The 9,101-nt window shown below is 34.7% G+C and overlaps 1 non-coding gene across 1 annotated transcript; it reads right to left on the bottom strand.

Annotated features, from left to right (window-relative positions):
• Positions 1-418: 418 nt before the first annotated feature.
• On the bottom strand, positions 419-519 carry LOC126014873 (small nucleolar RNA U13). Its single transcript, XR_007497835.1, has one exon. It is a non-coding gene; the product is annotated as a small nucleolar RNA U13 (small nucleolar RNA).
• Positions 520-9,101: the final 8,582 nt, after the last annotated feature.

Raw genomic sequence — 9,101 nt, 5'->3', positions numbered from 1 at the left:
AATTTGTAGCTTGCCACTTTACTGTAACAATATATTTTTTCTAGATGCTTTTTGTAGTCTTTAGGATTTTGTATATATAGTAGAATTCAATTCACAGTGATAATTTGAGTTCTTCCCTTTCGATCTGTATGCCCTGATAAATTCTTGTGATATATTTGTGCTATGAAAGTAGTTCTAGTACAATAGTTAATAGAAGTGATGAGAGTTGTACAACCTTGTGTCTTGCCTGACTTTAGGGAGAAAGTTTTAAGATTTTTCTCCATTAAGTATATTGTCAGTTCTTGGTAAGTGGCTTTGACTATATTGAGAAAAGTACTTTTAATTTCCATTTTATTAAGAGTTTTATCGTTGATGTGTGTTATATCTTATAAATGCTTTATCTGCATCTACTGAGATGATCATACAACTTTTTTTTTCATGACAGAAGGGTCATGTGCCGATGTAATAAGGTTGTAGGGTGGCACATATCACATAGGCATGTGAAAATCCAATCATCATGCTTATGAACCAGAAAAGGATTGATCATACAATTTTTTTTATTGATTTGGTGATTATGTTGGTTTATCCGCATATGTTAAACCATCCTTGCATCCCTGGGATGAATCCTACCTGGCTATGATATATGATCATTTTGATGCATTATTAGATTCTGTTTCCTATGAATTTGTTAAGGATCTTTGCATCCATGTTTATCAAGGATATCAGTCTGCACTTTTCTTTTTTGTGTGTGCTTTCTGTCTGTGTTTGGTAGCAGAGTCATGTCTGCTTCATTAAACCTCTTTGGGAATGTTTCTTCAATTTCCTGAAAGTGTCTGAAAATAATTGACAGTAGGTTCACCTTAATAGTTTGCAAGAAATCACAAATGAATACATCTAGATAAAGAAATTATGACACCTCTACACAAGAGAATATTATACAGTTGTTAGGAAAAAACAACTCATGAAATTTGGTTTTACATTGGTAGCTCAGTAGAGTCTACTGCTGAGTGAAATGAGTCAGAGGAAGAGGGACAGAAATAGAATGATTGTACTAATCTGTGCAAATTTAAAAAATAGTCTGAGAACAGTACTTAAAGATAATAGAAATAATGGGTGGGAAGTGCAGGGAAGGGAAGTGCAAGAGAAGGGACCACTATAACAATAATAGTTGAAAATTATTATGCTGTGGTCAATAACTGGGAATTGAAGGAAGTAAAGTGATATGTATGATACCCTTTTAGAATTTTTTTGCAACCACCGTATCTAGAATTTAAAAAAAAAAAGAGAGAGAAAGAGAAGAAAAGTGTCTGCCATAGAGGCAGGCTGGATTTGAAACTTGCAGAGAGGATGGGATGACAGGAGTTTAACTGGGGATATTGTTGGCCCAAACTGAACATACTTAAAGGGATGGGAGTTGTGATACTGTATGACAACACTTGACTATCAACAACTTTTAACTCAATGATTAATGAAAAAAGACCTACTGAGAATCCTTCTCAGGCTCTCTTAGAAAGTCAAAGAAACAGAAACCTTATTAAACAGTTTATATGATAACAAAAGCAGACAAAGATACAGAAACCTTTTTAAACAGTTTATATGATAACAAAAGCAGACAAAGATATTCCAAAAATTCATCCAAAAATATTATACACCATGCCAAGTAGAATTAATCCAGAGGTTGCAAGAATGATTTGCCATATACAAATCGACTGAAATAATACAGCATGTATGCCAGAGTCCAGATAAATGGGTCTGAAGTAGGGTTGCAATGAGGATTAAGAAAACAAGACAAATATTAGAGAGGCAGCAACATGGGGTGAAGGGGTTAACTGCCTCGTGGACAGAGAGTAACATCTGTGCTCCACATAGGATATTTACTTCACAGGAATAATCAATTATAGAAAGAAGTATGCTGAACAAATTCCTACCTAATACTAATTAAGCCTAAGGGAGGTTTTACATTTTGTAAAGGGATGTGTAAGGAAAGAGGAAAGTAAAGTAAAATCTCTGAAGATTGTCTTTCTCCAAGAGGGTGGCAGATAAAAGACTGAGCAGGATTCTTGTCCCCAAGATGTTCCTTCTGGATCCCACCAGCATTAAGGTAAGAGTCCTCAGATTTCTATCTGTACCTTCTCTGGGACTATCAGCTCCCTTACTAAACTTATTTACTTCTTGGAAATCTTGATGTTTGACACATATCAATATAAAGAAGAGTAAAAATCGCACGATCATATCAATTGATGAAAAAGTAGTATTTGACTAAATCCAGAACCCATTCATGAAAAGAAATTTCAATTAAATGGGAGCTTACAGAACTTTTCTATAAATAGCTAAAGCCATCTACCACAAAACCATAGCAAACATTGTATTCAATAGTGACAAATGAAAGTTTTTTTTCTTCAAGATCAGATGCAAGACAAGGCTGTCAATTCTCTCCACTACTATTTAATATAGCATTGGTAGTCCTTGCCATAGAACTTGGATTTAAAAAAAATGAGATGGTAGGGGCTGGAGTGATAGCACAGATACCAGAACCTATGGTGGTTGGTTTGAATCCCGGCATCTCATGTGGTCCCTGTGCCTGCCAGGAGCGATTTCTGAGCAGATAGCCAGGAGTAACCCTGAGCACCGCCAGGTGTGGCCCAAAAACAAAACAAAACAAAAAAATGAGATGGTAATTATACCCAGATAGAAAAGAAAATTAAATTCTCAGCTTTGAAATGATATATAATGAGAAATCTCTAAGATGCCACAAAAAAAAACTTGCATAAACAATAGGTTTTATAGCATCTTGGCAGACTACAAAATCAATACCAATAATTCATGACTCTTATATATGCAAATAGTTAAGTAGAGGAAAGACAAATATTTTAGAAACAATCCAATATACAATTGGACCTCAGAAAAATCAAGTAATTAGGAGTAATCTTAACAAACTAAGTAAAAAAAAACCTACATAAAGAAAATTATAAATCACTACCAAAATAAATAAAAGAGGACATGAGTAAATGGAAACACACCCTCCATTTATGGATTGGAATGATTAATGTTGTCAGACTGAAAATAACGTCCAAATAATTAGAGGTTAAATGTAGCCCCTATATAAACACTCATGACATTTTCCAAAGAAACAGATAAATCTATGTTTAAATTTATATGGAGTAATAAAGCCCCCATCTTAAAAGCCAAAGTAATCTTAGGCAAAAGGAAACACTCATGACATTTTCCAAAGAAACAGATAAATCTATGTTTAAATTTATATGGAGTAATAAAGCCCCCATCTTAAAAGCCAAAGTAATCTTAGGCAAAAGGAAGACAGGAGGTTTCACTTTATCCAACTTCAAACTTTATTATAAAGAAAAAGACAGGTTTTAAGATCAATGAAATAGAATTTAAATTAAAAACGCTGAACTGCAGATATATTGAGTTCATTTTCAATAAAGGTGCAAAAAGTATGAGGTGGAGCAAAAAAGCTTCTTCAACAAGTGTTCATATACTGGTTGGTCACATAGAAAAAAAAAGATGAATTCAGATTCTGTAACACAAGGCACAAAGTAAAATAAAAAAAAATTGACCTTCAGACATGGTATTAAATAGAAGTCGTGGCTTGGGGCCGGCGAGATAGCATGGAGGTAAGGCTTTTGCCTTCCATGCAGAAAGTCAGTGGTTTGAACCCCGGCATCCCACATGGTCCCCTGAGCCTGCCAGGGGCAATTTCTGAGCGTAGAGTCAGGAGTAACCCCTGAGCACTGCCGGATGTGTCCCAGAAACCAAAAATAAATAATAGAAGTCTGAGTTTGGTTTTTGCATGTGGTTGACCAGTTGTCGCCATATCACTTGTTAAGGAGGTTTTCCTTGCTCCACTTGCTGTTTCTTGCGTCTTTATCAAAGATTAGTTGATTATATGTCTGGGAATCAATCCCTAAATACTCACCTGAAGCTAAGTCTACTTCAATACTTGAACTACTCTTGTCAAAGCATTCGTTTCATGAAGATTTGTCACTATATCCCATCACTGAATTTGGGCCTGTGGATTGCTTGCAACAAATCTGCTGTAAATCTAAGGATGCTCCTTCGTACATAATTTTTATCTTTGATCTTGCTGTTTTAGTATTCTAATCAATGAATCAATCAATCTAATCAAAGTTTAATCAATGAAACCAGGATGTTTCTTGCAGTGCTTTCCTTTGGAACATTTTAGTTGGTACTTTTGGGCATGCATGATTTGGCTTCATGCACTCTTTAACTCTGGGTGTTTCTCTGCAATGATATTCTGGACTGTTGATTATTCATAGAGGATTTTCTTCCTGGGCCTCTAGGACTCAAAGGATTCTTATATTGCTTCTGTTGAGTTTATCAATAACTCCTATTTTCATCTGCTCACATTCTTTGATGATTATTTTCCATTGTCTGATCATTGTTTTAAGGCTCTTTTCCAACCTCTTTTGTTGTATTAAGTTGCTATGCATGGCATCTCCCAGGTCACTGATTCTGTCCTCAGCTTCTGTTACTCTGAGGTATTCTAATTAGTTTTTTATTTCACCTAACAAGTGTTTCAGTCCTGTTATTTCAGTTTGAAATTTTCTCATTTTTACATTCATATACTCTTGATTCTTATTTTTGGTTCATTCAGCTCATTCTATGATTTCTTTGAGTTATTTAATCATTCTCCAGATTTCCTCTCTAAAGTCTTTAACAAAGAGGCTAGATAGGTGGCTGGTACTTATTGGGCGTGCAGAGCATAATGGTATTCTGCATTTTTTGCCATTATGTCCTTTGCAGTGTGGTGTTTTCTACATGTTATGTTGGGATTCATTGACCAGAGGATATCTATCACCACAGAGCAAAGCAGCTGTGAATCAGAGCAGTCTCATTGTGTCCCTTCTGGGCCATATTTCTGCCACTTCCAGGATTTGGGGCAAGCTTACAATACCATTTATTAACCCTCCAGATGGTTCCCTTCAGCTGCTACTATTTTATTAAAATTTTTTGAATCCATGTTCAAAATCTTCACAAATGATATTGATCTACAATTTTCTTTTGATAGAATTTTGTAAGCTTTGAGTATAATTATAAAGTTGGTTAGACAGAAAGTGTTAGGAAGGATGCTTATTTCTTATATATTTTGGAAAAATGTAATTATCAAAATCTGCATCTTTGATGGAACTGGAGGGTATCTTTTTAAGACAAAATGAGAAGAAGAAAGACAAATGAACTCACTTAATTATGGTATATTGAATAACAGGAATGGCAATGTATGGTATCAAAATGGGAACACATAGATTGATTTCAGAGTGAAGAAGGATAAGGAAGGAAAGAAACTAAGTACAGGAAGAGGTAGATGGAGCTAGAAAAGGGTAACAAGGTAGAGGACAGGTGTCTTATGTTGTATTGTTTATATATAATTAAACAACAGAACCAACAAAATTCAAAGATTAATATCCAAACTGCAAAACCCACAACATTTCAAATGTGCCTGTTAAGAAGATAGGCTTAGGATTAGGTGAAAAATTCAAAATGTTGTTGGAAGTAAATAACATTGGTGATAAGTGATAGAAAATTGTTTGTCTGAAATATACCTATGAATAACTTTCCAAATAAGGCTGGTTCATTGTAATTTTTAATAAAATATATGTAGGGCCCAGAGCTGTGGCACAGCAGTAGCGTGTTTGCCTTGCATGTGGCTGACCAGGGACAGACCATGTTTTGATCCAGAAGCCTCCCATATGGTCCTCTGAGCCAGGAGTGATTTCTGAGCTCATAGTCAGGAATAACCCTTGAACGTCACTGGGTGTGGGCCAAAAACAAAACAAAAAAAATTAAAATATATGGAGAAATAATGACTAAATTATGTTTAAAGTAAATTTACAATCATAATTTTAACATAATGATTTTAATATCCACTCAGTAAATAATAGAAAATACAAAAAAAATAAATATAAAAGATGTGAATAATATTATAATCCAAATTGCATTGACATTAACCCTGCCTGCATCACCAAAATATTTGGTAATTAGAAGGGGTCTCTGTCCATGGGATATTTATCAGATAGTGAATATGTAATTTATCAGACAGAGAATATGTAATTGATAAAATAATTTTGTATATTTTAAGATATTGTATTATCATAAACAAGTATTTTCAAACTGAATTTAAATCAAGTTAAAAAATCAATGCCAAAATAACAAAGAAATAATATAATGATAAATCTTTTCCTGTGGATTACAAAAATCAGATTCTTAATTGGGGGAAAGAAAAATAGGAAGAGGTGAGCTAGAATTGATAGAAATTTCTTCTGGTGTAGTGATGGAACTTTGTACATAAAAAATTTACACTGTTTAAACCATGGTATCTAAATTGTATAATTTTGAAAAAGTAAATGCTCAAGATAATCTCTAATTCCAAATATTAGGGAAAATTCGCAGCATAGTTTAACTTAGAAATGAGACCAAAAAAAAACAAAAAAACAAAACTCCATATGTACTTTAAATTGGTTGATGAAAAGAATGTCAACTGTGCTCATTAAAGTGAATTTGTTGGATATGTAATCACCCAGAAAACAAATATGTTCAGCTAGAAAAATGGAGAGAAACTGGAAAGGTGATTTAGGAACTCTTAATCACAAATTACTGGAAGGCAGAAGGCTTTATTGGTGGGGTCCTGCATTCACTCTTCTATCTGGCACATCATTCAGAAGAAGACAAAGCAGAGAAATTTTCATTAGCTGCTCCAGGCCAGCTTGATATGTAAAAGCCTAGCTAGGTTAGATTAGCATAGCTAGGCAATTTGTTCATGTTTGCTTTTCTTCCTGTGTTTACTGATTCTAAAAGCAATTCATACAGTAGGTGAAGGACAATCAGAGCTCTCAGTCACAAGGCTGTAAGCCCCTGAACCCATGCTTTTCTCTCTCATGTGTTTTGTTTTCTGAATTCTTGCAGCTCCCTTCCTCAGGCCTGTTAAATTGGAGCTGCTCTCCAGTGTACATTTAAGTTATAAATAGTTATGTTTATTTTATTTTCTCAAGCTTATATTTTGTATAACTTAAAAAGTAAACTTAGTACTAAGTTGTATTTGGAAAACTTGGGAAAGAGTGCAATGCCATTATGCAATTATGCATGTTCTTTTTTTTGTTTGTTTTGTTTTTGGGCCACACCCGGCAGTGCTCAGGGGTTACTTACTCCTGGCTGTCTGCTCAGAAATAGCTCCTGGCAGGCACGGGGGACCATATGGGACACCGGGATTCAAACCAACCACCTTTGGTCCTTGATCGGCTGCTTGCAAGGCAAACGCCATTGTGTTATCTCTCCAGGCCCCATTATGCATGTTCTATTTGAATAAAAATATAAGAGGCTGGAGCGATAGCACAGCAGTAGGGAGTTTGCCTTGCATGCAGCTGCCCAGGATGGACCTGGGTTCGATCCCCGGCATCTCATATCGTCCCCCAAGCCAGGAGTGATTTCTGAATGTATAGCCAGGAGAGGCCACTGAGTGTCACCGGGTGTGACCCAAAAACCAACATACAAAAATCATATAAAAACATTTTTTTCAACTATTAAAATATTTTCATTTTATTGTTAAAATTCAAGCTCATAATTTTTAATATGAAGAAATGAGAATATATACAATATATATTTACAATTTATATTTGCAATATAACTTTTTTTAAAATATGTATTCCAGAAAGTAATATAATAATATTTCTTAATATTTAAAACAATTAAAATTAAATTAAAAATATAAATGTACAAATATTTCGATTAACTTTACAAAATAAATGATGCAAAAGTCATATTTTAAAGTTATTCAGAATAGAACTTTAAAATTTTTTTCTATCATAAAAATATATGGGTAGCAATTAAGGGGGACAGATATTAAGAACATTTACTATTTTATAATATACATAGATGTTTGATAATATTGTATATCTGGGATTTATATAAGTCTTATTTTAGGTTGAGTGTATCTTCATAAATTTTCAAATAAAAATGACCAACTCATACCACAATGTCCAGTAATTTTAGGTTAAAATGCAAATGCAAATTAAGTGTATTTTTTTATTTAATTTTTTGAGGGGGGTTTGGGGCCACACCCGGCAGTGCACAGGGGTTACTCCTGGCTATCTGCTCAGAAATAGCTCCTGGCAGGCACGGGGGACCATATGAGACACCGGGATTCAAACCAACCACCTTAGGTCCTGCATCGGCTGCTTGCAAGGCAAACACCGCTGTGCTATCTCTCCGGCCCCTTAAAAGTGTATTGAGGTTACATTCTCTACTCAATAAAGAAAACAAAAAAATTTAAATTGCTGATTGAAAGCTAGAATGATTCTTATATATCAGAGAGCCAGACTGGTACCTCAAGTACTATATAGGGTCCCTTCAGCACTGATGGTATCTAGAAGAGTTTATAGTAAGCCTTGAGTAACATTAGGCATCCCCAAAATAACTAATTAAATAAATGTTGAAAACCTTGGTTTCGCTAAGGAAGTTGGACAATGGGAATTTTAATATATGAGAAATCTCACATTTATGGGTTAGATTGGTTAGGATGCTTGCCTTTTACTTGACCAGAATTTGATCCCTGCCATTCTGTGTCATCCTGAGTAGCAGGTTCCTGGGTTCAGAGAGAATATTAAGCTCTAAGCATCCTATGTGTCCTAAAACCCAAAATAATTTAATAAATTTACATTTAAAAAAAATAAAACTCACGTGCTGGAAGTATAAACTTTACAGCCATTTGAGGGAAGTCATTGAGCAATGCATTATAAAATTATAAATATGCAATGTCACAGCAATTTGACCTTTCCCCAAAAAAAGACAGGGTATGAAAGAATATATGCTCATATCAACTTTTTTCTTAAAAGCCAGAAGTAGAATAAACTGACATATTCTTTATTAAGTAGATGAATAACATATTACGGTAGCAAATACAGAAGCACGTCAACAATCAAAATCAATGGCTTTCTGGGTCGAAATCAGGCCTTTGCCTGCCTGAACAGGCAGAACTAAACAGGCAGGAGAGTCTCAAGATATTTCTCTTGAAATCTGCTTTAATAAGTAAAAGAGAGCGGCTGGAGCGATAGCATAGCAGGTAGGGAATTTGCCTTGCACGAGGCCAACCA

Source organism: Suncus etruscus, chromosome 7 (assembly GCF_024139225.1).
Source record: "Suncus etruscus isolate mSunEtr1 chromosome 7, mSunEtr1.pri.cur, whole genome shotgun sequence".
Lineage (NCBI taxonomy): Eukaryota > Metazoa > Chordata > Mammalia > Eulipotyphla > Soricidae > Suncus > Suncus etruscus.
The sequence above is the reverse complement of the archived record's forward strand: the minus strand, read 5'-3'. Positions and strand labels throughout refer to the sequence as shown.